We start from the raw sequence: 27299 nt of genomic DNA, 5'->3' as shown, positions 1-27299 counted from the left end.
CTTCAGCTTTAATTACAGGACATATTTGCTGTGGCAGTATTTATGCCATGCTTCACAATAAATGTCAAAACATTTATTTCTGTCCAGCGATCTTGTATTGATGATGGGAGAATTGGACAATTATGTAAAGTCTTCTCCATCACATCCCAAAAACTAATAATGGATTTCTATAGCGCTTTACATTATTGATCCATTATTCATTCTCCCTCACCACTAGTGGTAATAAGCCTGTGTAGCCAAAGCTGCCCTGGGGCAGGCTGACAGAAGCGTGGCCAAATGGCCCCTCTGACCACCACCAAACATTCATGCACATTTGTGAGTGACACTGGAGACAAGGTGGGTCTTGTCCAAGAACACAACGGCACATGACTAGGATTGGGATTTGAACCACCAACCCTTTAGTTATCAGACAACCCACTCTACCTCCTGAGCCACAGCTGCCCTAACAAAAATGTCAGTGTTCATGTCTGCATTCTTTGGTGACTAATCCATTTGTGACACTGAATATCTCATGTTCCATGAACCACTCTTTGGCAAATTGAGCCTAATGAATCCATGTGAATCTATGGCCTCTTTACATGTTCTGTTGGTTGAGTACAACACTGTAACCTTAGGCTTCTTCCTCATAGTCAGTATATGATGTCTTCCTGGCATCCAGTCTGACTCCGGCTGTCAGCGCTTATAGCCGATACGTTTAAGATGGGTCAAAATACGTCACAGTATCTGAGACAGGATGAGGGGCTTAAAGCTCATGCTCAGCTCTGTCTGTGTGACAGACAGTTTGCAGGGCTGGAGGGGTTTCACAGCAGCATCTGGATGAGCTCAGCAGAGTCCACCATCAGTCACAGTGACATTAGCATGAGTGGCATTTCATACTTGATGTCTTTATAATCTTTTAGCCCATAAATGTTGTAAGGGGATGTGGACTAGAGCCACTGGACTATCTTGGGTCATTAAGGTGTCATTTGTTCCATTCAGGTTCGTTATGTCTCACTCACGCATAGTATAGATAAGGAAAATGAAAAACCAAACCAAACCAAAATGGTAAAAAGCAGTTTAAGGTCAAAATCTGTGTTAAATGCTCCTGGTAGACATGGGCATTGAATTAATTTGATTAATAGAGGTTTCACCTTTAAGGTGAAAGGTATTCACACCAGGAAAGTCCTTTGATCAGCTTATTTGATTCGGATGGAATGCGGACTTTATTTTTTTTTGTTTGGGTCGGATCGCATTCTATTCTATTCTATTTTTACAGACATATTTATGAAAATAACGTTAACTGTCAAGAACAGCTCATTCAGAGCTAGTTTCGTGATATAGGCATCTGACCAAATGCCAGTGGGACATTCAGTCTCCTCATTGCTCCTCATTGCTCCACGTCTGTCCACATGGCCTCTGCTGTTAGCTCTGACTACCTGTGTGGCTTGGCTACTTTGAGCGGTTACAGTGGCTCATCAAGCACAAAAACGCACATGGTTCCTTGGTTTGTTTCGGCTTGAGGCCGGTTATATTCACACCAGAACTGAACCCGCCAGAGTCCGTTTTAGGTGGTCTCAGTCCGCTTGTTTGATTTGAATCAGAGTTCGCATGTTTGTATTCACACCTAAAAAAAGTCTGGACTTTACAGGGGAAATGAATAAGAGTCTGGGACCACCTCTTCTAGGTGGTCTAGGTGGTCTTTTTTTTTTATAAGTGCAAGTGCTTGTTTATTAGGAGTGAGGACATATGTCATATCATGTTACATATCTGGGAGGCTGCGCCATTTTGAACTTACAAGCTATCCGTTGTTATGGGCAACAGCATAGTACAGACGTGCAGGAAAAAGCCATATAGATCAAGATTTCAGAAAGAAAATGGATAACGTGGTAAAACCAAGGGGTCCCTATCCGGAAAAGCTCAATGCGACTACTTAGCAAAGGTATTTGGAGAACATCAGAGATATGAAGGATATAGACCCCTACGAGCTACACCGGCGTGTGACTGGTGCAGGGATCTGGACTCTCTGCCACCCTGGACCTACATGCAGTTAGTTAACTATCTCGTTTTCAGCATAAGTTACTACACAGTGAAAGAATTCAAGAGCTTCAAGTCCCTTGACAGCTATGAACAGTTTTGCTGTGGCTGGGTTCAAAGTTTGGTGATCTACAAGCCTGATGACTGTGAAAACACTGTGGTGCTGTCAAAGGTCAGCCCATGGATAGTGCAGTGTTTCTGTGTTGTAATCAAGGGGGTAGTAATCGTGAAATGCTATTAACATTGTCTCATAGTCAATAGACAGCATTGTTTATCTTTTTGTTTCCTCCCTACATTCTTGTTCCATGTATCTGTGAAGTGACTGGGATTGGATTCTAGTTTAGCGATGGCCTGGTTAGTGTGGTGGGTGGTTTAGTGTGTGGGAATTGCAAATGCATTAAACTAGTTGGAAACCCAAAATAACATACCTCTGGGTCTCTACGTTTGCTGTGTCAATCACAGGAGTAACCAGAACAGTTTTTAATGCAGCAGTGTCTCTCAGGCATCTTCGATTGGACGTATTTTACAGCCAATTTACCAAAACAATGAATGCACTGCTGTGGGACTGTTGGCGCCTGTATGTTCAAAATGGCGAAATGGGGAGGGGACGCTGGTTGTTGCATCATCTCATCAATCCTAATTACTACACCTATGGGTCATCTAGTTCTAGTAAAGAAAACTACTTTTGCATCATGATATTCAGAGTGCGTGTACTAGGTTAAAAATTCAAATCAAGGTAATTGTTGGACCACATCATTCAAGAATAAAATGTCGAAACATAATGTGAAAACAGTGGTTGTGTGAATCATATTTGATGTCAGACTTTCTTTCATGTGAACTTTTTCAGGTTCTGTAAATCCAAATTTCCTCATAATATCTGGTAAACTCAAACTGATACTAAAACTAACATGGAAATAAAGAACAAACCGAATAGAAATGAAAACTAATGGAAATTTCAAAACTAAAATAGCTTATGTTATTGTTACATGATTGCTATGTGTATTTGCCACCCAGTCCCTCTAGGAAGTGAATTCTGCATGACTGTAGAGTTTCATCCACTCACTGCACCTCCTCTGTTGTACTGACTAATCTCTATAATAATTTCCTTGTTTTCCAGTTTCACCAGTCAAGGTGGTCTGCCGTGCACTGACCATAACATAAAGGCAGAGAAATGTGCCAAATAGTGTGACGTGATTTTTATTGGAGATTTTCCAAGGAGTACATAGAACACAGAAAAGTCAGCATGATTGATGACTTCTGTTTCACTGAGGTTTTATTTTGAAAGGCACTACTGCTTTATAAATCTGAGATATTAGGTTCTGTTGCTTTTACCACTGCCTTAATGATTGAACAAACCACACTATTGGTGTACCATTTAAAATTTAACTAGTGTTTAACGTATAAGAGAATCTGTCTATGACTGGCTGACTGTTTTGTCTACTATAAATGTTATGTGTAACAGACTGCACACTAAGGGTCTTATGTAATGCTCCAAACACTCCTGAAAACCCTTGCAGTTCATTGACATGAGTGTTTTGCATAGCTAGTTATGTAGGAATTGGCATGGCTGAGTGAAAGGTGCACAGTTTAATCCCTATAGAGAGCATGACAGAAAGAAAGTAGGCCGTATACTGTATGTGTGTGTAAGAGAGTGAGAGAGGCAAGTCAGCATGCAGGTCCTTCACGCATCGCAGAACTCCACTGTCAGAGCCTGGACACCAGAGATGACTTATTTAGCCAGGGACACAGTGGACAGAACTGAAAAGGAGAGTGGGAAGCTTTTATGGATGTGGCGCTTGTCTCTGCTTCATCAACTCTACAATGTAAAGATTTAGCAACATTTGGAAAAAAAACAAACAATTGAACACCTAATGACTTCACCAGGGATTTCAGCATCCCAGAAACATTTCCATGGAATGAAATCTCAATAGTTTTACAGAATGTTGTCATGACTGTCATCTTGAGCATGTGATATGAGGCCATCATAAAACTTAGTCCAAGCTGTTGTAAAGCAGTCTTTCTCTTATGTTGCCATGAAATTAAACTTCTGTAATGTTATGGTTAGTTTTTAAAGATTTACAGTTTGTTTATATTTATCTCTGTAGAGATGTGATGACAATACATGTTGATGGAGATGAGGAGAGACTCTGTTGGCTCTTCTTCCTCAGTGGTGATGATACTGTTGTACTTGGAGTAAATTTAGTAAGAGCTCTATTGGTGGCTTGGCCAATTCAGATTAAACTTTATTGATCCCTTGGGCAGAACCCTCAGGAAATTAAGGAAAGATGTGTTCCCTTACCAGGGATCTAACCCAGGCCGCCATGGTGAGAGCGCCGAATCCTAACCATTAGACCACCAGGAACCCAAACTTCTATGTCTACGTACAGTCTGCTGTGTTTTGTGAGACCTTACTAAATGCAGGATGCAGTGACATAGCGTTTGCATAACAGTGCTAGGGAAAATTTTATTTGGTGGAAAATTTCCACATGAAAAAGTCAGCTATGGTGTTTAAATTATATAATATAAGATATAAAAATAGGACCAATAGCCCTGTAGCTTACTGGCCATATTAAAAGCTTTGGGAAATGTATCCAGATGCCATTTATTATCACCCAGTTATGTGTATTTATGATATTACAGAAATAGCCCATGTTTTGGTCATATTCCAATCAGATCTGTAAAAAATTGAAATTCCAACTTGATATCATTGATACTTACTGATTTATTGGATCAATCCACTTCCTATCTCTTATAATGGGAAAATTTTTCAAAGTCGCACCAAATCCAGAATCAGATCCGGATCGAAATAATTTCAATACCTTGTGCTGACATCATCATACAGAAGCTGTATACCAAGTTTGAAGTCAATCAAAACTGTAGTTTCGGAGAAAAAGATCGAAATTTTTTCCCCGTGTTTAGTTTTCTGTAAGTTCCCAGATCCAGAAGGTCCTGATCAGCATGTGGACATTATGTTTTGCTCATCTCCCCATCAGGGCTGGACTGTAGAAATTTCAACTTGATGTCATTTATATTTACTGAGTTATTGCATTGATCCACTTCCTATCTCTTATAATGGGGAAATTTTTCAAAGTCGCACCAAATCCAGAATCAGATCCGGATCCAAATAATTTCACTAACTTTTTGTTGACATCCTCATAAAGAAGCTGTATACCAAGTTTGAAGTCAATCGGAATTGTAGTTTTGGAGAAGACGACGATTGAAGTTTTTGTAACGGCCGACAGACGACGACAGACGACGACAGACGACGACGACAGATGACGATGACGCCGGATGCCACATGACGACAATAGCTTACGGGCTTTCGGCCGGTAAGCTAAAAACACACCACAAAAAATGACATGTCTTTTTAAAAATGTTCAGTGTGTAGTTGTTGCTTGGACGTTGTTGTTACTAGGGATGTCACGATACCAAAAATTCAGGAATTGATACCGATACCAGTTAAAGTACACGATTCTCGATACCAAATCAATACCACAGTAAAAAAATAAAAATAAATAAAATCATAAGAACCCTTAAACTTAAACAAGAAATACTTTAAGCATTTGCATATAAATGAATATTGCTATTGCCTCTAACTCTCATCTGTTGCACTGTCAGTCACTGTTAACTGCTTTGAATGCACAGACGTGATTGGCTGAGTAGTATCATGTGGGATGGCTCTACATACATGCAGTTGGTCTGTGTGTTTCCTCATCTACTCTACTATAAGCTGCACTGGTTAAAATAGAAGCGCTCCACCACTGTAGGTCCAGACCCAGATCATGGTCCGCTTGTTAGTGACCGCTGGTGTAGTTTGGTGTTGTCAGCATTTCATATCGGCGGTGGTCTGAACAGGCCAGGCTGTAAAAACTGTGTTGGACCATCGGACCAGTGCCAATGTGGAGCCCTGATGATATCGCATGTCAAATGTTTAATACTGAATAACGGAACTCACCTTGAATTCTTTAAACAGATCTGGGTGCCTGTCCTGAAGATGCTTTGCTAGGTTCGTGGTATTCCCCCCTTCGTTTGAATTCTGCGGTGGTGGCATTTACACAGTGGCTTATGTGTGTCCATAACCACGTCATGGTCGTCTACCTGAAATACTTTCACAAATGACTTTTGGTCCTGTTTTTGTGCATTAGACGACATGGAGCTTTAGCTTTAGCTGTTCCCATTTTTTCATGAGTTCCTGTACGTGTTGCATGTGTACTGTCAGCGCGTACTGCCCCCATCAATTCCAGAAGAGTAGTAGGCTACCTATGGTATTGATTCTTAAAAAAATGAGTATCGATGGTTCTTTTTTCATCATAGTATCTAATGGTGTCGAAAGTATCGGTTCTCATGAAATCCCTAGTTGTTACCTACACACATGAGGGAGGAGAACGCAAACTAAAATGGTCGCCCAATGGCAGGATTATTCCAGCACAGTACATTCTGTGAGCCACACTAGGGTAAGGGTTACATTTCAGTCATGTTGAGCTGATGTACTTTCAGATGTGTTTTAACCACATGCTAAACACAGACACTGGAATATGCTTGACTTTCACTCTCACTTCTTCTGTGGTAGCACTACTTTTCATTTAGAGTTAGGGTTCCATGAAAAGAGTTGATGTTAAAAGGTTAAAATGTATTTGAACTACAGGCTTATGGAAATTAATAGAACAAACCGATGCTGTAAGCCTTATAGACACAAGTTGATTTTCTTTGAAACCCTTAGAGATGTCTCTCAGAGAATCAGCAGTGGGTACCTTTCAGAACTCAGCAGATATGTCGCACATTATTCCCCTCACCTTGCCTAATTGCCTTCAGCAAGTCAGCTGCTCATTTGGTGGGAATGGGAATGTCATATGTCAGATGTCATTTGTGGTTAATGCTAATGAGACCAGCTGGACATGTATCCAGGCTCACACCCATAATGCTCAACACACCTCTTGACTTATAAGCATCTCTCGTGCCAGAAATAGCAACAGTGGTTTTGTAATGTGTCAGGCCTCCCTGCTGCACTGCAGCACACCCACAGGTTCTCACTGCTGATAACCGAGCAGCTGGGAAGCTTTCTAGCATTGATCTGAATGCAGAAGCTGGTCAGCTCTGCTAAGATTTGTTATGCAGATAATACATTTAATTTATTATCAAAAGCTGGCTGTCTGGAAGTCATGACTGGAGTGTGTATCAAGTCAGGCCTAGCTTTTGTAATATTTAGGCTTATGCTTCCAATTATGTGTTTGCACATAAAAACATTGACATGGCTTCTGATGTAGACAAAATAAAAAAAATTGTTAGATGTGGTTTAGCTTTGTATTGTCCACCAATTTACAGGTGACCCATTTTAGAGTTAGGATGTATCTGAGCCATGTTTGATTTGATACAGTTTCAGTTGTGTTCTACCTACATGTTTAACACAGACAATACATGCTCTTATTCAGATTAGGTCCAATATGTGTATTTTCTCCTTACTTCGCTTTTTTCTTAATTTTATTACAACTTGGTATGGATACCAAAACCCAGTTCTAAACAGGCCCCGGGGCTAAATAATTAAAGATCATAGCATCATCAATCTCCATTGGTGCTGGAAGAAGAAAAATAGAGAATAGATTTCCTAAATATCATAGTAGCATAAATGTTGTTTTGCAAATTTTCCCCACCAATTCTGTTTCTCAGTAGGGTATTCTTTTGAGAGATGAGAGACCTGGGTTCTGGTCTCAGGAGTGGGTCAGCTCTATGTCACACAGTGTAGCAAACACAAACAGATATTGTGACTGCAGCCGATGTTCACTAGACAACTAAACAGAAAGGTTCACATGATGACATGGTGCAATAAGTCTTTTATAAAGACGAGTCATGCGTCACAAAATCTAGAGACACTCAAGTACAGGTGGAGAAATGCACAGTTTGACTGTTAAGATGATAGTTAATCTGTGTGTTTTGTATAAAAGGCTGCTAGAATGTATTTAGCACACTAAATGTAAAAAAGGGACTGATAAGAATACCTGCTCGATAAGTGGCATTGATAGGAATAGCAGTATTGATGAAATCTTGACGTTTATCAGATGTATTTTGACTTAACACTGCTTTTGATATTATCCTAACCCCCAAGGTTCTATGAACTTTCAGTTAGGGTTAGGGTTCCTTGAAAAAGCTGGATGTTGAGAGGTTAATCTAGTAAAAACAGCCTTGTCTTACTTTGCAGTTTTATTTTTTGGAAAGACCACAAGACTGAATACAAAACCTGATAGCTATCTATTCATTCTGTATAAGAGTAATGTATTGTGAAGTCATTTGGACTTTATGTAGCTCTCTGCCTGCAGCAGCATAGCTTCCAAAAAGAGAGTTAACATGGCTGTGATGCCATCAATGCTAGCCTTGTTAGTGGAGTGTGGCCTGTGGCACAGCAGAGGGCCATTGTTTGCCTTTAACACACTGGTTTCTATACTGACCAGAATGATCCATTGTGAAAGGTTGAGGTTCTCTTTTCTGAGACAACTAGTTTTGTGCTAAGATTGTATGTCAGGCTGACCACTGTCTCTTCATGGTATACATTTACAAGAAACAGTTTGGGAACCCCTTCTCTTTTTCTGAATAATTCTAATCTAAAATGTCATCAAAATGTCAAGTACAAAATATTCTTAGTCATATATTTATAGAATGATATAAAATATCACACTACCTCATTCATAGAAAATACTCTCTCAATGAGGTAGTGTGATATTGTAGCCAAACAAATATTTAGAGCAGTGTATGACTTTATCACTATTTTTTTTTTCAGATTTGTGGTTAGGGTTAGGGATTTGAGTGATAGCCTAATTATCACTAATTCATTAGTCTTTCCGTGCTTGCGCACGTAAATCACTTCTCTCACCGTGAATAACTTTAAAGATGACTCCATCACAAGCAGTCCGTTTGTTTACATACCAAACTGACACGTCACTCAGGCCTCTTGGAAATTTTGTAGCAAAGTGCTTTGTGGGAAAGTGAATTCCACGCAGCTGCAACCACAGCCGTAGCCGCAGCAGCAACAAACATGGAAACAACAAGCAATGAAACTGTCTGCTACCAGGTCAGAAGAAATGGAAGGAATCACTGTAAGTCAATTGTTATCTTATGGTATGGGGTGTGTGACTGCGAAAAGCAATACTTAGACATCAGTTTTATGGCATTTTCGGAATATGTCATTGTGTAGACTTATCATTCATGCACTTTAACAAGTGAGTGGCGAGTGCCCGGCCATACCCTGTATGCTTGTGAGGTGTGTATGATAAGTCTACACAATGACATATACCGAAAATGCCATGAAACTGATGTCTAAGTATTGTTTTTCATGAACACTCCCTGTATTATAAGATGACAATTAACTTACAGTGATTCCATCCATGTCTTCTGACCTGGTTGTTTACCGTGAGGGAAGTGATTTAGGTGCACAAGCACAGAAAGATTAGTGATAACTAGGCTATCACTCGGGTTTTACAAATTTGAAGAAAAATTTGTGATGAAAGTTATACGCTGCTTTAAGAAAATACTTGTATGGCAAAAGTACCTGAACCTTTAGGATTGTCATTTAATTTGTTATTACTATTTAAATTTTAAAATGTTTTAATTCTACTTCTCTATTTACATAAATATTTATATAAATACCAAATTTCTCGTTTCTAGTCATATGTATATCTGTCTAATTTGTCATTGTTGGTATATCTGTTAATGGGATGACAGTTATGTGTGAGTCAGGGAGACCATATTGTTTTTACTTTACAGTGTTTTACTAAACTTATTTCTAATTCATTATAACAGAGAACTCAGTCTGCCTTACACACACATCAGTGTCTCACTGTCATATGATTCAGTTCATCTCACACAGTTATAATGAGCACAGTGGAGAAGGTTGACGAAAGGAAAGTGGTGCCTTGTGGTCACACCTCTAGCTGTGGTGTTTCCACTGAACAAACCTTTTCTATGCCTGCTTATGTAAAGAATAAATTGTAATGACTGCTGCTACCACCCACATTAGGATTTTCTGGTCCTCATTGGAAACACACAGTGCTCTGCAGTAAAGAATCCTCATTTTTCTGTACAGAAAGACGTAATCCTGTCAGGATTTGAGTGATGCCCCATCTTCCCATCAACCAACACTGACCCATCTGTTTAATACGGACACACTAGGTGCATTTACACCCAGCTGTTTTTATTCAGATTTCCAATCTGAACATAAAAAAATCTAAGTGGAAATGCAGAAGAAACCCCCCAAAATACTTAAAATATCAACAAAATTTAAAAAATTGAAGTGCAACAAAGACATTTTTTAAAATAGGATTATGATAATGTTGGTGATGAACCAAATCTAAACAGTAGTGGATGAAAACATCAATATATTCACACTTTTGCTGATTTTTGGAAAAAATTGTTTAAATTTCTTTTACATTCAGAGATAAACCCAGTTGTCACCTCTGAAAGCAGCCAGATGTGTACACACACTGAGGTAATGCAGCTTTGATTATGATGTATCAGGCCTGACACTGGCTCTGTGGACTACAATGAGTGTTCAGTCCCTCTGGCTTTTCCACTCACTCTCTCATTTACGCTCTCCTTTAATTCTCATTTATACAGATCGGTTGTCATGTGTCTGTATGCAATTTCTGTTAGAGCTAAAAATAATGTGACTCCCATTTTAGTAAACATGGATTGAATAGCTAAAGAAGACCTCTGCATCCACACCTGAGCACTTTTAACCCTATAACACCAAATGTATCATATTTGATGCATGAGTTTTGAAGCCGTCTACTTTATCAGTGTGATAGTTTTTTTCTTGAAAAACCTGATGTATACAATTAGATCGATGCAATACACAGATAATCCACCAGGGGGAGGAATTTGTTCTCTACTGGCCTTTCAGGGACACTACAAGATTGTCATTAATGAGGAAGGAGGTAGGACTTTGCCAATTTTGAAAAGGAATTACAAATTTGTTAGACATGTTTGTGTTATATCATGTTTTTGTTTGTTCAAAAATAATAATATTTGAATGTATCAAATATGTTACAAAATTGAAACTTATGCATGGAAATTGATATTTGAAAAAAAAAAAAAAAAAAAAAAAATTGGGTTGTTTAGAAGATACCAATAAAGGCTCCAGTTTCAAAGAACTGGAATTTTCTGTCAATGATTTAATGGTTCAGGCTTTACAGGGTTAAAGAATATATTGGGTAGGCTGTAAAGCTGGGTGAAAGTGAGTTGCAAAGTCCCTGGTTTCTGTCTTGATATTAGGAACTTTTATTCCATGTCATTTCCAGGGAACAACAACCAGGGCTTGAAATTTAAGCCAGTACAGAATTATGCTTGTAGAGGCCTGGAAACATAGATTTCCGTTCAACTTATCTCTAGGAGAACTCAATCAGTACATTTTTTCCAGGAGTCATTCCTTGTCTCATTGACTTTTTAGCTTTATACTTATCTTTTTGTAAATGAATTCTTTTGAATACTTCTTTTGGATCTTTTTGTTTTGAATAAAACAGACTTTGTGGTTAAAATGTTAACACTAACAAGACCATCAGAAGATTTTGTCATACCAGTGTAACTGTACAAGTAGCTAAAATTACTTGGTGATGTTTAACCTCCTCAGACCCAGCTATGGGTTTTCTGTCCACATTTGTGGACAAGAGTTTCACAGCTTTATACAAAAAAAAAAAAAAAGAAAAGAAAACTGTCCACCACAAAGGACATTCCATAAAAAAAAAAAAAAAAAAAAAAACGCATCTGAAAAAACTGTTGCATCATGATGTTTCGAATACAGGCACTTATTTAATAAAAAAAAAAAAAAAAAAAACTTGTACTTTGCTGACATTTCCTGGGTCTCAGGTGGATAAGATTGCATTCTCTTGCTAGGAGTGTGGTCATTTGGTGTTTTGAGTTAGTAAATGGTGAATTTAGCTTGGTGACCATCACCTATTCCCCAACATTATCTTCTCTTCCAAATTGGATTTGATTTTGATTTGATTTATTTATTTATTTCGAACATGTAAGGTAACAAAATAAAACAAAACAAAATAAACAAAATAAAACATTTAAATGGACAGAATCTATCTTCAGCACATACAAGTCCGAATATTGCATGGTCGAAAAGGAGTAGGAAGAAGGATAAACTTATTTAATCCTACCCCTCAGTGCTTTTACACCTTTATCACTAACTTGATACAAGAATCAAACAATACTATTTTCCTAATTTTGGCATCAAACCACAACAAATACATAATGCAGTAACTGAATTACACACAACAATATGATCATGGCAGTACAGTCATACAAACAGACTCAACAATTCAACCATTTTCTTCAATAATTACAGCAGATTTATCAGTACATCATCCATAAACAAACAGACCTCATTGTCATTATTAAATACTGTACCTCTCAAGGATCATTTTTTATATCTTTTTTTAAAAAACTGAATTATGTTTGATATTTGTTTTATCTCCACACACAATTTGTTCCATAGTTTTACTCCACAGATGGTGATACAGAAACTTTTTAACGTAGTGCGTACTTTATGAATCTTTAAATTTAACTTTCCCCTTAAATCATAGCCTCCCTCTCTTTCACAAAACATTTCTTGAATATTGCCCGGCAGTAAGTTATTCTTTGCTTTATACATTATTTGAATAGTTTTGAATTCCACAAGGTCAATGAGTTTTAAAGTTTTAGATTGTAAAAATTGTGGATTTGTGTGTTCACGAAAACCAACATTGTGAACAATTCTTATTGCTCTTTTTTGCAGTATAAAAGTCTTTGTAATGAGCTTACATATGTATTTCCCCATACCTCCAAACAGTAACTTAAATAGGGTAAGATCAATGAATTACACACAATCTGAAGTGATTTTTGATCTAATATCCCCTTTGCTCTGGCCAGGACTGAGATGCTTCTGGATAGTTTGTTTTGTACATGTTTTATGTGAGGTTTCCAGCAAATTTTATCATCAATTATCACGCCAAGAAACTTGTTTTGATTCACCCTTTCTATATCTACACCCTCTATTTGTAGCTCTGCCTCATTACTTGTTTCACATTTACCGAAAATCATGAATTTCATTTTACACAAATTTATTGACAACTTATTTTTGTCTATATTCTGTCTATATTTAATCATTTCTGGTCCCAAAAACCCAAGGTGTAGTTGCTGGAGATTACCAACCCAAATGTTTATAAAGCTAGTCCATACAGCAATGGCTGTAGCACAAATTGTTTGGAAGCAGTTGCATATAACACATAAAACACAATATTTCAGCAATCAATGCATCCGTTTATTTTTCAGAAAATGAACAGAAATAGGAAAAAAAAAAGTGACATCATTGTGGCACAGGCAAAAAAGTGAGAATCCCACAGTCAGTATCTAAGTATATTTCAGGACTGTATACTTATGGACACAAAGTAATCCACATAGATTAGTAAAGACTGGCCTTGGGCAAACTCTACACTCTTTCTGTTATTAGTGATCGTGAGACAGGTGGAGTCTCATAATCCAAATGAGAATTGATGTGGATTATGTAGATAGGACATGAAGTTGTTGAGACAGTGTAAAGGTTTTTCTCTGCGTAAGAGCAACAGCTTGTGTCATCACAGTTATTATGTTAGCTGATGTGGAGACAAATAGACTGAACACACAGTATTAGAGCGAACAATTGGCTGTCAGAACGGATAGCTTGTTGATTTTGGACATGCCATGTCAGTGGTTACAAATGTATCTTGTTGTATGCGTGCTGATTATGTGATGCTCTGTACTGTATGAAGCATCGAAGCCCATGCCAGTCCCCATCAGAGGACAGCGTCCTTGGCCTCTTTGCCTACTGAGGAATCCCTAATTTCCCAAGAGTCATTGCTTTGAACTGTCAGCTTCAAGCAGCACTGGATTGACTTCTCATTACATGGCCTTAGTGAGCGGCATGTATTGTGGTGGACCGTGAGTCAGTGCCAGACAGGTTCCTGTTTGAGCTGATGGGAAAAAATCCTCTGTAAGGAATCACGTATATTTCTGAAGTATTGATGGTTTCATTCCACAGCTTTCATTCCACAGCTTTTTCGTGATCCATTCCAGGGTTTCGGGTTACATTTGAGCCATGTTTGACCTGATGAAGTTTAGGTTGTGTTTCAAGTCACAAACTCAGAAAAGAAGACATTTTCTTTCAAATGAAGCCTAATACCTGCATTTTGTGCTTGGCTTCTGTTTTAACCTTAAACTGAGCCCACTGCAAACTTTCATCAGTGTTGGTGTTAGTTGAAAAGGGATGTTAAGAGTTTTAAAATGTCGGAAAATATAGTGTAGTCATCTCCTCCAAGAGAAGAGACAGTGTGTACTGAAAAGCACCTGAGCCCAAATTGACTGTGACCTCTTTGAGATGTAACAGAGAACAGAAAATGACCTTTTTGTGTGTTAATCAAAGGGGGGTGTTTGCCTCTGTGGGTGCTATTTAAAAGGTTTATAAACCAGCTGCCTCATTGTAAAATAACCCACACACACATGGAGTATCCCTACCTCAATCCAAAATCTTCTTTTTAAAATTGAAAGCTTACACAAGATTGGAGGCAGATGGATTTTTCTTCTTGAGATAGAATTCAGATTCAGAGCTTAGCCTAGTGAATCAAGGGCTACACTAAACACTGTTAATCTGCAGAGCATTTCTGGCATGTGTAATGGGTCAGAGGTTTTTGGTCAAAAGGGCAATAGAACAGTCAAGAGGGTTTTAATTTATGTAAAATTGGAAAGTATTCTTTAATATCTCATGACATATTTGTGCCTGTAGATGGCACAAAATGAAAGAAGAGAATAACATGTTGGAAATAATGTGCATTAAAGTTTCAAAAATGGGGCTGTGTTTTTCTTCCTCAAGGCCACCTCCAAATCTTGTCCTTTAATGGATTTATAGATGGCTGTGCCTGTCCCCCTATCCATCACTGATTAAAAAGAGAGAAAGAGATGAAAAGCTGCTTCGCACAATTTGTGGTAGTAACTACTGTATGTTAAAAAGTGAGATGAGGAACATCAAGACCTAATTCAGCTAAAATGTTACTGACTGATCAACCACAGTGTTTATTTGTATGTTTAATTCCCTTTTTTGCTATTGTATTTTCCTCTCATGTTTGTACACTGATTTCTATATCCATCAGCTCTATTTATCTCAACTTACCACAGCCTTTTTTTTTGCATTTTCATTATGTGATAGCCTGTACTATCAGATGCTATTTTTAGAACTGTTTATTTTTAGAAGTTCCAAGTGAGCTGATGAAATCCTAAAACACTACATGAAACCATGCATGTCACAGATTAAGAGGTTGATCCAATATTGACATTTTTAAATAGCCAAGCAAAGCTAGTGAGAAATCTAAAAAACTTTTGAAATACAGATTTTAAGTCTTGCCTCAAGAACATTTTAAGACTGAAACAAAAAAACAAAAAAATTGAAGAAATTCAAAACTCAAGAAAAGAAAAATTGCCCATAGATGCAGCTGTGCTGCTGCTGATGTCATAGTAAGTGTATGCAGTGTCACAATGATGATTAGGCATGGTGAAGGGGACCCACATGTAGTGGAAATGCAGTGTGCTGTTACCTGAGGTGAGGTGTTTTATCTGTGAAAATGCAAACACTTGCTTCCACATTGTTCAGTGCCTCTCTTTTGCATCACTACAGTACAAGCACTATGCGACATTGGCTACAATTAGTGTAAAAACACAGAGTTAATGGCATAAACCATCTCTCGGCACAACACAGACTTTCAATACAATCTGAACCTAATTGGCCCAGACCTGCCATATTAATTGTCATAGTTTTTAATTTATTAATAATTATACTATTGTGATGTTAATATTAACTATAATTTGAGTTGTGCCTTATAAATCTCATTAATTATTAGTTATTATATATTTAAATATTTATAACTATGGAATAAGCTAATGACAGAGAGGAACTGATTGTGTGACCCCCATTATCATCTTGTCGAGGAAAATGATCTCATGTCTTGTGTGTATTTTGACAAATGATCATAGATAGATCATACAAAAAACTGTGTGTCATTTTGAACGCCCAGTTGAACCCATAACCAGAGCAACAGACCTGGTGGTCAGCACATTTTTAGGCCATGCTACCTGCTCTATTTTGATGACAAGAATTGTCCTTGGAGATGGCCACACTGTGATGTGATTTGTTGGGGGGTGTTCATGGTCCCTGATTGGTAGTTTCTAGAAATGTTTTGATAATGAATACAAATATAAAGGCTGTGATATGAAATGGACACTAATTTCAGCTGAAGGTCAGAGGATGGTTTTGGATTTTCTGTATGGTTCCTATTCTGTATGTATCTTGACTAACTTTACCATGAACACTGGCAGGCTTTGACTCCCCTGACTCCCTCCTGTAGTCCCCCTGAAAGAAATAGCCTTTGTTGTTTGACTTTGTAAAATTAAATGGGATTCAGAAGTTGATAACATGTTGGGAACCTGTCTTTTCTTGCTGTTAGTGACCTGGGATTCCAGACCTGATTATGGATCACAGACTATATTGATATCCTTAAATTTCAGCACCTGTCCAAGTCTGGGTTGAATCATTGGTATTCATTGGAAACCCTATCAGCAAAATATTACATCATTTGATGCCATGAGCAATGAACACATATGACTATGACCAGCTCTGTTTAATGTTCCAGGGTTTTCATTACTTTACGACATGCTTATTTAATCCATGAGAATATTTGTTTTCACTTTTAGTCAAATTGTCTGAGGAAACCTACCACTTAAATACTACTGTATATTATAATGATTCACCAAAATGTTATTTGAAAATGCATAGATTTTTGTCAAATAACATCAAACTCTCTAAGTTTTGTGACCTGTACTACAACAGCACTACCTTATCTCCCCAAAAACTTAGAGAAAGATATGGGTTCAACATAGAACAAAATTTCAATATATTTGAATTTATTTTATAATTCTCTATTGATAATGTGGGCTTCTGACTTATCAATAGACATCCACTTTAGAGGTAAAACTAGAAACTGCAGGCCTCAACTTGTAGCTCCTGACTCAAACTCTTATTGACACTATTCTAATGGTTTAAATGACATTCATGTTCCATAGGATGGAGACGCAGATACGGCCTCTCTCTTTTATGCAAGGGAGTTGATGTCTGGAAAAGCCCGGTGTCTGCAAGGTCAGCAGCTTTGGGGAGCAGTGCTGTTTTCCTCTGCCTATTTTTACTAACTGGGTTGGAACTAAACCTTTAAGTAACACAGCATTTGTTTTATCCGACTTGAATTTGGGTCATATCAGTTGTCAGCTGAAGAAATCTTTTACTTTACAGAGGATGGTGATTGAAACTGTCCTTAACCTGTGACTGTTTCTTCTTTCAAAGCCACTGGAAAGAAATGATTAGACCTTTGAGAATTTTGGCTCTTTTGTATGAAAGCCAGACAACCCCTGTGATGCAGCCCTCAGCTGTGAAACTGTGCTTTATGGATTGCATTTCATTTATGGCTTAAGCTTTTTGTTCTTGCACATCTGATGGGGTTGCCCGTGCTGTGGAGGCCGCTCAGGGAAGAGCTTATGAGCTTATAGTGTGTCGAACGGTTCATGCAAAATTGATAAAGAGATGCCTTGCTCCTAACAATGATGAGAGTTACCTTCTAAAATGGGTCTACAGTATGCCACACAGAAGGCGATTGTGTTTCTGGGTCGTAATAACAATTGGAGCAAAACATTAACCTTCAGACCATAGAGTATATAAACAGACTGGCCACAAAATCGTCCCATGCTCTAATATTTAGCTTTAGCAGTATTCAGCCTTTAGCTCTGATTACGGCATGCAGTCACGGTGGCATTGTTTCAGTAAGCTTTTTCAGTGTCACCACACTTTCTTTCATCTTTTCATAGACACATAATGTTACTGAACCTAGACGTGACCAACTGAAGCAACCCCAGATCATACCAGTGCCCCAGCAGGCTTGTACAATAGGCACTTGGCATGATGGGCAATCACTTCATTCACCTTTCTTCTCATCCTGATGCACGCATGACTCTGGAAACAGGTTCAGTCTGGACTCATCAGATTACATGATCTTTTTCCAGTGAAATACAGCCCAATGTTTATGTTCCCTATCAAACTGATGGTTTTTTCAGAAATGACAAACTACTGCTGGACTGTATATAATTAATTGTATACAATGGGGCAGCCATGGCTCAGATGGTAGCGCGGGTTGTCCAATAACCAAAGGGTTGGCAGTTTGAATCTTGCTCTGTCCCAGCCATGTGCTGTTGTGTTGTTGTGTCCTTGGGCAAGACACTTCACCCTATGAATGATTGGTGGTGGGAGGGGCCGTAGGCGCGCATTGGCAGCCACGCTTCCATCAGTCTGCCCCAGGGCAGCTGTGGCTACAAATGTAGTTTACCACCACCAGAGGGAGAATGTGAGAGTGAATGAATAATGGATCCACTGTGCGCGCTTTGAGTATGCATTCATAGAAAGCGCTATATAAATCTAATCCATCATTATTATTATTTAGTGGACAGAGGTATGGTCATGTCACCCACTGGTTTCTGAACTGCAGTTTTAAAGCCAGTAGACTGTGATCTGGTTGTCGCTATGTTGGCTTTTTGGTGCCAGAAGTGACCATATTTGGACAAAAGGGGAAGAACTATGTGAGTTAGGATACCTCAACATTGGCTTCATTTTGGAGAGGAGGTCCTTTCTTCAGACACAAACTGGACAAATTGAACATAAAATATACCATGAAAGTATGAACATGTGCATCTAAATTGTAAGGTGGGTTTAGGATTAGTACAAATATATTTTGTTATAATTATGCACACTACGTTTTGTTTCAATATATTGATTAAATGCTATTAAATAAGGTGGTAAAACATTGCCCCTGAATGGAAATGTAAGTTGTTCATAGCTAATGTATTTTGTTGCAGCAAAAGGATGAATGAGACTGTTGGTGCTAATTCTAATAATGATGATGATGATGAGTCATCACCCAAAAACACGATAAAAATACAATAAAATAAAATAAAACAGTGAAATTAATCATGAAGTTTATTCATCCTTTAGTTTTCAGCCTGAGGATAGAAGTAAAAAGTAAAGAGTAAAAATATTTTTTTTTAAAATCCCACAACAAACAGGAAGCCAACATAAAGATACTAAAATAGCTATGATATGATTGTATTGTAACTTACTGGTTTGGGTTTAATGTTGGGGAGCTGAGTACTGTACAGTTTGTAGACGTTTCATGACTTTAGGGTACAGAAAAAATAAAGACTGTAGTAATGAAGTTTGTGAAAACAAAGACAGTAATGAGAATTTTGGCATCTCTAAAAGCATCTCTAAAATTTTAAATGGATGTAATCTTAGCAACATTCCTAATGTGATAAAAATCTTATTGAATAAGGTTCATAAAGTATTCCTCCAAACTTGATTTAGAAATCAAATAGGATTATTTGTTGGAAGTTAGCTAAACCACTATGGTGTAACTGACAGGGAGGGTTTGTAGAAACAGCATGCCTGGGTCAGAGAACTTAACAAGGAGCTGCAGCTGAGAATCCTGCATCCTAAGCCCATGGAAGACCAAGGGGAATCCCTGAGTTCTGTGGTGTCTTGCTGTACTTCCTTACTGAAGATACTGATACTGGTGACCATCTAGTTGTCATCAAGTGTTGCTCAATTCCATACAGTATGACTTAAAAATGTTAGATGCAACACAACTTTAAAGCCTCTTGTCTTTTGTCTCTGTCTGACCTCATTCTGTTGTGAGGCTGTATTTGGAGTGCTGGCATGTCCTACTATTGAACCTCTGCAGTTGAATAGCGTTAGCCTAGAGCACATCTGCTCAGAAGGCTAATCCACAAAAGGCCTGTCCCCTTGCATAATGCTCCCACTGGGCAACCACTTCAGCTGGCACTAACAACCACACAGCAATGGTGTTCTGAGAAGAAATCATGGGGCTGCTAAAGTTGCTAAATGGGGGTACTAGTGTCTCAAACAGAGCTGTAAAAGCAGAAATGGCCTTGTTTTCTGAAGCCATCCCACTGGATTTTCAATTACAAGTTACCAAAAATGGTTTCAACTCTCCCTTGTTTTGTCACTTGCCTTTCTCTGTAATAATTGTGTCCATCTTGCTGTTTTTGCAGTCTTCTGGTCAGTGCTACACATGTGTTACCTGGTAACCTTTATTTTTTTGGTGGGGGTGGTCAAAGCTTTTTGCTCAGATCTCTTGAAATCTTACATAATGCAGCAGCGGGCAGACTGACATCACAATGGTCTGTCAAGGTTAAGAGCATCATACACAAAGGAGCTGAAAAGCTGTGAGCAGGAAAGCTTAGATTTGGCCACTAGGATTTAGCTCAGCATTAATATATTGTGAGTAGTACTATTGTGTGTTAGTGCTGCCTCTGTTGGCGGAGTTTGAAGCTTACAGCACTGTTGTTACATTTCAGTACAAGCTACACAGTGATTTGATATGCAGTGGAGGTGTACCGTTTCACTGACTGACGATATTTCCACTCACATAAACAGTCTGTCTGTCCATCTGATTCTTGTGAATATGAGATCTTGGGAATTCAGAATTTCTTCAAATCTGGTCCAGATGTTTATTTGGAGTCAAGCATGAACTAATTAGAATTTGGTGGTCAAAGGTTAAGGTTGCTGTGACCTCACAAAACATGTTTCTTGGGTTGTTACTCAAGAAATCACCCACCAGGTATAAATTATTCTCACAGATGTGACAATGTGATGACAGTGTGTACCTACAAGGAGTATCTCAGGAAGGCGTTGAGGAAATTGTCTTATATTTTGCACAAACATTCACTTGGACTTGTACGTAACAGAATGCGGTGGTCAAAGTTGCTGGGGTTCCATGTTCTGTAAAAGTTCTCCTCTGTACATTCTTCATCAGCACACTCCTCTGTAAAAAAAAAAAAAAAATAGTGTGGAGGTACAGTTTGTGTCTTTCTCATTGGAAATTTATTTCTGGATGCAGACATGTCACTAGATGTCATTTATTCAAATGTATTGATACATATAGGTATATGTATATAGCTAGAGCTGTATAATTTTTTCTGTTATGTTTGTCAGTGTATTAGCTTAAATCAGTTTGACTTAAACCAACTGACATTTGCCATATGACAGGTGTGTCATACATCAGCAACTGGTGGGGATGGTGTCGCTCTGCTAAATCCGATGGTTTTTACATCAGTAATAACTAATATGACAATGTGATGAGCATAATATTGTGTTTTACTGTAACCAGACTAGTTGAGGCACTAGAGTATGGTGAGCTTGTTGCTGCTTAGTTTAGGCAGATTATATGAGGATCATATATCAGTAGAGGGAATGGAAGTTATACATGTCACATAATGCACCTCTTTACAAGAGATTTTATGTTTTGTTTTGTTTTTTTGGTGATGATGAGTCAGAATAGCAGACTTTAAAGAAAACAAAATGTAAGATTTCCAGATTTAAAAAGATTATACAGCTTGTGAGTGGTCATACTGGTTACTGCTCTTCAACGTTCCTGCTTTTTATTCTTCATTTTGAGTTATCGCACCAGCTTGGATGTGCATTACCGCCACCTAGTGGACTAGAGATGCCACAGTCTCACACATGGCCTCAGTTATGTTCCACTCAGGCTGGTGCCCTTGCATAGCAGTAAGTCAGTGAGCCCATTTACATGACCATAAAAGTCTGACAACTGTGAGTAATCAGATAATTGTAACTAGCAGACCTGACATATTTACATGCACTTAAGAAATGTGATGATGGAAAAACCTTGGTTTAGATGTTTCAGTTCATTATCAGCTTTGTTTAGGTGTATATGTACTTAGTGACTTTAAACTCAAACCTACTATTAATGTTTTCCGCTCACATTTGAATACTCCACTTCTGTGTCGTAAGATTCTTTTTTTTTTTTTTTTTTTTAACTTGCACAGGTGTAAAATTGTGAAATAAACCATATTAACAAGTGTGCATGAAGACATTGGTGTATTGGAGAGAAATAAACGTGTATAAATCTGATTTCTCATTATCAGATAACTGCTGTTTTCTGATAAAGCATGTCAAATTATACTGTTTACATGATGACTTGAATAACCTGATAACTCCAAAAATCAGATAATGATCTGATTATTAGTGTACATGTAAACGGGCTCAGTATGACACTGGTGTATTTATAACATCAAACAAGTTTGATACAATTTGAGCCTATTCAACCCTGTTATCTGCAGCATCTTTTAATAATTAAATATTAAACTCAACCAAAATGCATTTATTTGGATGGTAAAGTAAAAAAAATGAGACGCATCAGATGACAGTCGTGTCTCAAATTATGCTGAAACATCATAACTAAAGTTAGCAGCAGCTAATTTATTCCAACATCTCCAACAACGTGTTCTTGTCACCTGTAGCAGAGAGTTTAGATGCACACTCTTTTATATCTTATCCGTGTTTCTCTTTATTTTTTTACATTCATGTACAGAAACTATTTCTGTTTGATTGTTCAATCTAAAATATTTAATGATATCTAACAATGAATTGTACATTGAAAAGTGATTGTTAGAATGTAAACCACAACTGCTAATATGTGTTAGATATTGGCAGGTAGGTCCTACTTTAAATGGTGTCATGAATTATCTAAACAAATGACAAGTTTTAGAGTAACTGATCTCAAATAAGAGTTAGAATCAGAATACTTTATTAATTCCAGGGAAAATTATTGTGTATTACAGTTGCTCTGTGCAAGCATAGTTAAAGTAGCAGGAAAGAAATTATCTATGCTACTATTTATACTACAAAAAACATTTATGCAAGGGTGCTTCAAAATGTTTGTGTAAAAGGGACAGTTGGAAACTAGAAAAGCACTCGAAGAACGCAGACCTCCGCCAAGGCAGATCAGTGCCACCACCCCCCCCAATCACCACCAAAATGTAATCATTTGTTCCTTGTGCCAGTATCAACATTTCCTAAAATTTTCATCCAAATCCGTCCTTAAATTTTTGACTTATCTTGCACACGGACAGACAGACAGACAGACAGACAGACAGACAGAAAAAAAACAACCCCAGCAAAAACATAACCTTCTTGGTGGGTGTAAAAATGGTTTAAGTTGTGATGAGGTATGAGTTTATTTTTCAACATATGTTCCACCTGGGTCAGTACACCTCTGGGAGGTTGATACCAGCCTTTAAGTCCATCTGTGTAAAACTGAGGGCCATCAAAGCTATGTTCTTTTTCCACAAACTTTTTGAAGCCCCCTTGTACTTGTAAAACTCTAAATACACACACACACACACACACACACACACACACAGATATACATATATATATATATATATGTATATCTGTGTGTGTGTGTGTTCTAATTGTGTTGTGTGTGTCATTTCCAATTGCTCAAGTTGCCTAAAAAGCCTGGTCAGTCTGGCGTTGTGCTGTAAAGCTCTGTTCTGTTGTGCGGCCCTGTTGATTCAGAGTGAATGAGTGGCAGGTAGTGCTGCCTGTTGCTGCTCTACACACACTTCTCCTGGCAGTACTGATAAAGGAAAAATGTCTTGAAGGTTGCTGTGATAACGCTCCAGGTCCAGCCTGGAGAATAGCATCACACCCTCACTGTGAAGGAATGCAGAAAATGCTTGCACAACCTCCCCTGTGTTACAACACTGGCAGGATAGCAGATACAGAAATGTGTCCAGGAGTGTGTTTGACTGGGAGACGGAGAGCTGTGGGCGTGTCTGCTCCTAAATAATCAAAGGGTTTTTAAGGGAGAATGTATAATTCCACCTTCCCATTACAGAGATAATGGAAAGGTTGTAAGTACCAACTTTTGTTTTCACGTTGACCTTTTTTTGTTACTGCTGATGATGTCCATTCTCAATAGCATCCATAACACTGCTTTTGAATTGAACATCTGAACAGTCTTACAGGTTAAAACAGCAGTAATATACCTTGAAGTAATGGAAATAATTAATGGAGAAATAATAAACCAAATCTAAGTAAAATAGATGACAATAAATGATGAAACCAGAGCTACTCACATTACAAAGAAAGTCACAAAGAGATGCCACACTTTAGAATTTTCTCTCTATTCCCTGAGTTGAATAATGGGTTTTCTCAACATTCAGGCTGAATATAATGCCTGTTACTGTAATTATTGTCAGGAGAAAGTGGGAGCAGAATCCACAAAGAACTACAGCAAACAAACTCCTTGAGCTATCCACCAAAGGAATTTTGAAGTAACTTAAGTGTTGGAGACAAATTTCCACTGTGGGAATAAAATCATGAGAATGTTGATGGAGTTGTGTCACCTCTTTCATCTGGATCGAAGACTGTTTCAGTATCTCAGTAGTAAAGTTTTTTGATTTGCTCTTGCAAATAGTGAAATTCAACAATGTGAATATTGTTTAATTCAAGTTATGTATAAGCCAAGCTCACAAATCAGGTAATCACCTCAAAGGGCTTTACGTATACCGTATTCAACACCCACTGCCCTTAGACCTAGCTGTAATTTAGAGCTCAAACTGGGAATTCTCCACTAAATCCTCAAATCTGATGATCTGATTTGCACCGTTCTTTAAGAATAAAAAACTCAGAAAGAATTAGAAACAAATCCTGCAAGATTCCTAGTCATTGCAAAAAAACACATTGTGAATACAAAGTACAAACTCACTGACACAGTGTCTGTGGAAGTGAGATCGACACTCAGTTCTGTCTTTTCAAAGTCCTTTACTCTGTGGTAGGCATAAGACTCAGTCCTGTAAACACTGTAAAAAATATTATAGGTTGAGGATTTAAATGACACAAATTGGGTTTTATGACCAATGATAACAACAACTAGTTGTTGCCATAGTACAATACATTATGATTTTTGAAAGATGAATGAGTGTGGCTTTAGTCTACACATTTCATCTTGCACATGATTGTAACTTCTATATAGGATGGTACACACCCAACACTACCCTGAAAAAAGTATAACAAGACATCAAAGACAGTTCTCTAAAAGTGAAGCTGTCATTCTGAATGGGTCCAATAGGTGCAGTGGAGCCACTAAAAATAGTCCACAGGCTTTAAATTTAGGTCCCTATTGGTTGCTGTGGATGCTGTTGCTGGATTTAGACCTTGGTCTGCCATCTTGTGGAAAAAACGTGCAACTGCTGCAGGTTCTCAGAGAAATATTGGTTTGTTCCATGTTCAGTGGGGAATATTAACTGATCACGTAAAAGAAATAAGCTCAAAAAGCATGATGTCTGCTTTGGAATTTGTGCTTGTGAACCTCGGGTGCCATTGGACAGGATAGGACTTAGAAGGGAGGGGAGGTAAGAGAGAGCGACACAGAGGCATAAGCAGAAGCTATTTAGTAGAAGAGGAGGAGGAGGAAGAGGAGGAGGAAGGCAGGATGAGGAGAGGACTAACAGAGGAGGAGGTATACGAGACCACCATGAGATCCAGAGCGTGAAGACGAGCGGGAAACGTTCAGCAGGAGGGATGCTGCTCACGCTGCTTTTCTACCTTCGCGTCAAAGGTAGGGGGAGAGGATATTAGTGAATGGATCAGTGCAATGTGAGGTCATATGAGGTGTGTTGAAAGCAGACTTCCACACTCATTAGTATGCCAGGGAGTTAATGTGAGGTGAGCTTTTCACCAGACGCTCTTTAAGCGATAAGCGATCACTTTGTTTTCTACATTTCATGCAAATTGTAGCGTGAAAACTCAGCTAGACTCCACAGTAATTGTTCACCACAGAGCGTCTTTTCCTGCTCACATCACCAGCTGCATCCAAATTGAATATCTCCCAGTTTTTGCCTCCCCCCAACCACCACCACCAGGCTGCACATTGTCAGCTTTGACAACTGCCTCTCAGTTGTTCTCTGTAGAATTGGAGCTGCTGATTGGGATCTTTGTAACCTATTTAAAAACCCTCTTCCAGGCTGTCTCTGAGGAAAAGTGACTTCTAACAATGTTACGGACAATATATCTTTATATCTGTTGGAAAATCTGTGCCTCATGCATGTCCACAGCCATCTGGAACACAAGTTTACTGATGTACTTGACTATTATTTTTGCAGAAATACGAAAGATTATTTATGAAGCTAGTTGATTCTTATGTTTTTTATGGGACTGATGTATTTGATTATTATATTAGTGGTACAACATATGGTTGTGAGTTAATGTATTGCTGGGTGATTTGTCCAAAAATGAAAGTATGAAGTAGAATTATTTGTGGTTCTAAACTATTCCTAATGGACAGAACATAACACATGTCCAACAGTGCGGCATTTAAGAATTTAAACATATTACACCTGATGTTAGAGCTGAAGGTGTAACAAAATAAATCCTAAAGGCAAACTTTTACAATGTAGTAATGGTAACTATTACAATATAAAATCACAAATTATGACAATAATTATCGTATCATCATATATTATTTCTTTACCTAACTATAGCTGTATGTGAAAGGACAAATTTGTAAGTATTTAAGAACAATTTTATTTTCAAATACTGATCTAATGAGCTCTAAAAAGAAAATAAACTGCAACATCAAGGTCTAAATGTCTGAAACTTCAAACAGCAAGAGTAAAATTTACTGAGTAAGTGTCCCTTCTTTCTTATTTAATGGACCTCTGAAAAAGAACCACTAAGAAGAAAAATAAAGACAAGTGGCTCAGACTTTTATGCACCTTAATCATCACACTGTACACAGGATGTGCTCTTGTACAGAAGTTAGAGAAAAGAACCTTGGTGTAAGGAAAAAAGGAAAGAGTTTAGCAGAACATCTGGGCCCATATCCCTGAAGATTCTGAGAATACAGCATAATAGATTCATACGAAAGGTGTGAATGGACAGTTAAATCCAAATTTACTGTAATAGCACACTGTTGCCCGAGTCCCTGTTGTTTTAAAATAGGGATTAGGACAAATAGTTGATTAGTAAAAATGATTTGCATAGACTACTTTTTTAAAGAGCTGACAAATTTTTCTTTGGCGTGGATATAAGGGTGGGAGGAGATTTAAATTTTACTATGTTGTGTACTTATGGTGCACTATTGCAGTCCATTGTTATGTTGGTTTGGGTGAAGGGCACATGTTAATGTCTAATTGATTATTTGACTTCAAAACAGAATTGAAATATCCATCTACTGTATATATTGAAATATTTATTTCAAGTGTTTTTTGGGGGTTTTTTTGTTTTGTTTTTAAATCAGTCAAATCAGTGTTCGCTAACGGGCAGTGAGCCAAAATGGAAATGGTTGTGTTTTCGCCTGTGGCAACTT

Source organism: Sphaeramia orbicularis, chromosome 7 (genome assembly GCF_902148855.1).
Source record: "Sphaeramia orbicularis chromosome 7, fSphaOr1.1, whole genome shotgun sequence".
Taxonomy (NCBI): Eukaryota; Metazoa; Chordata; class Actinopteri; order Kurtiformes; family Apogonidae; genus Sphaeramia; species Sphaeramia orbicularis.
This window is presented reverse-complemented; position numbering follows the sequence as displayed.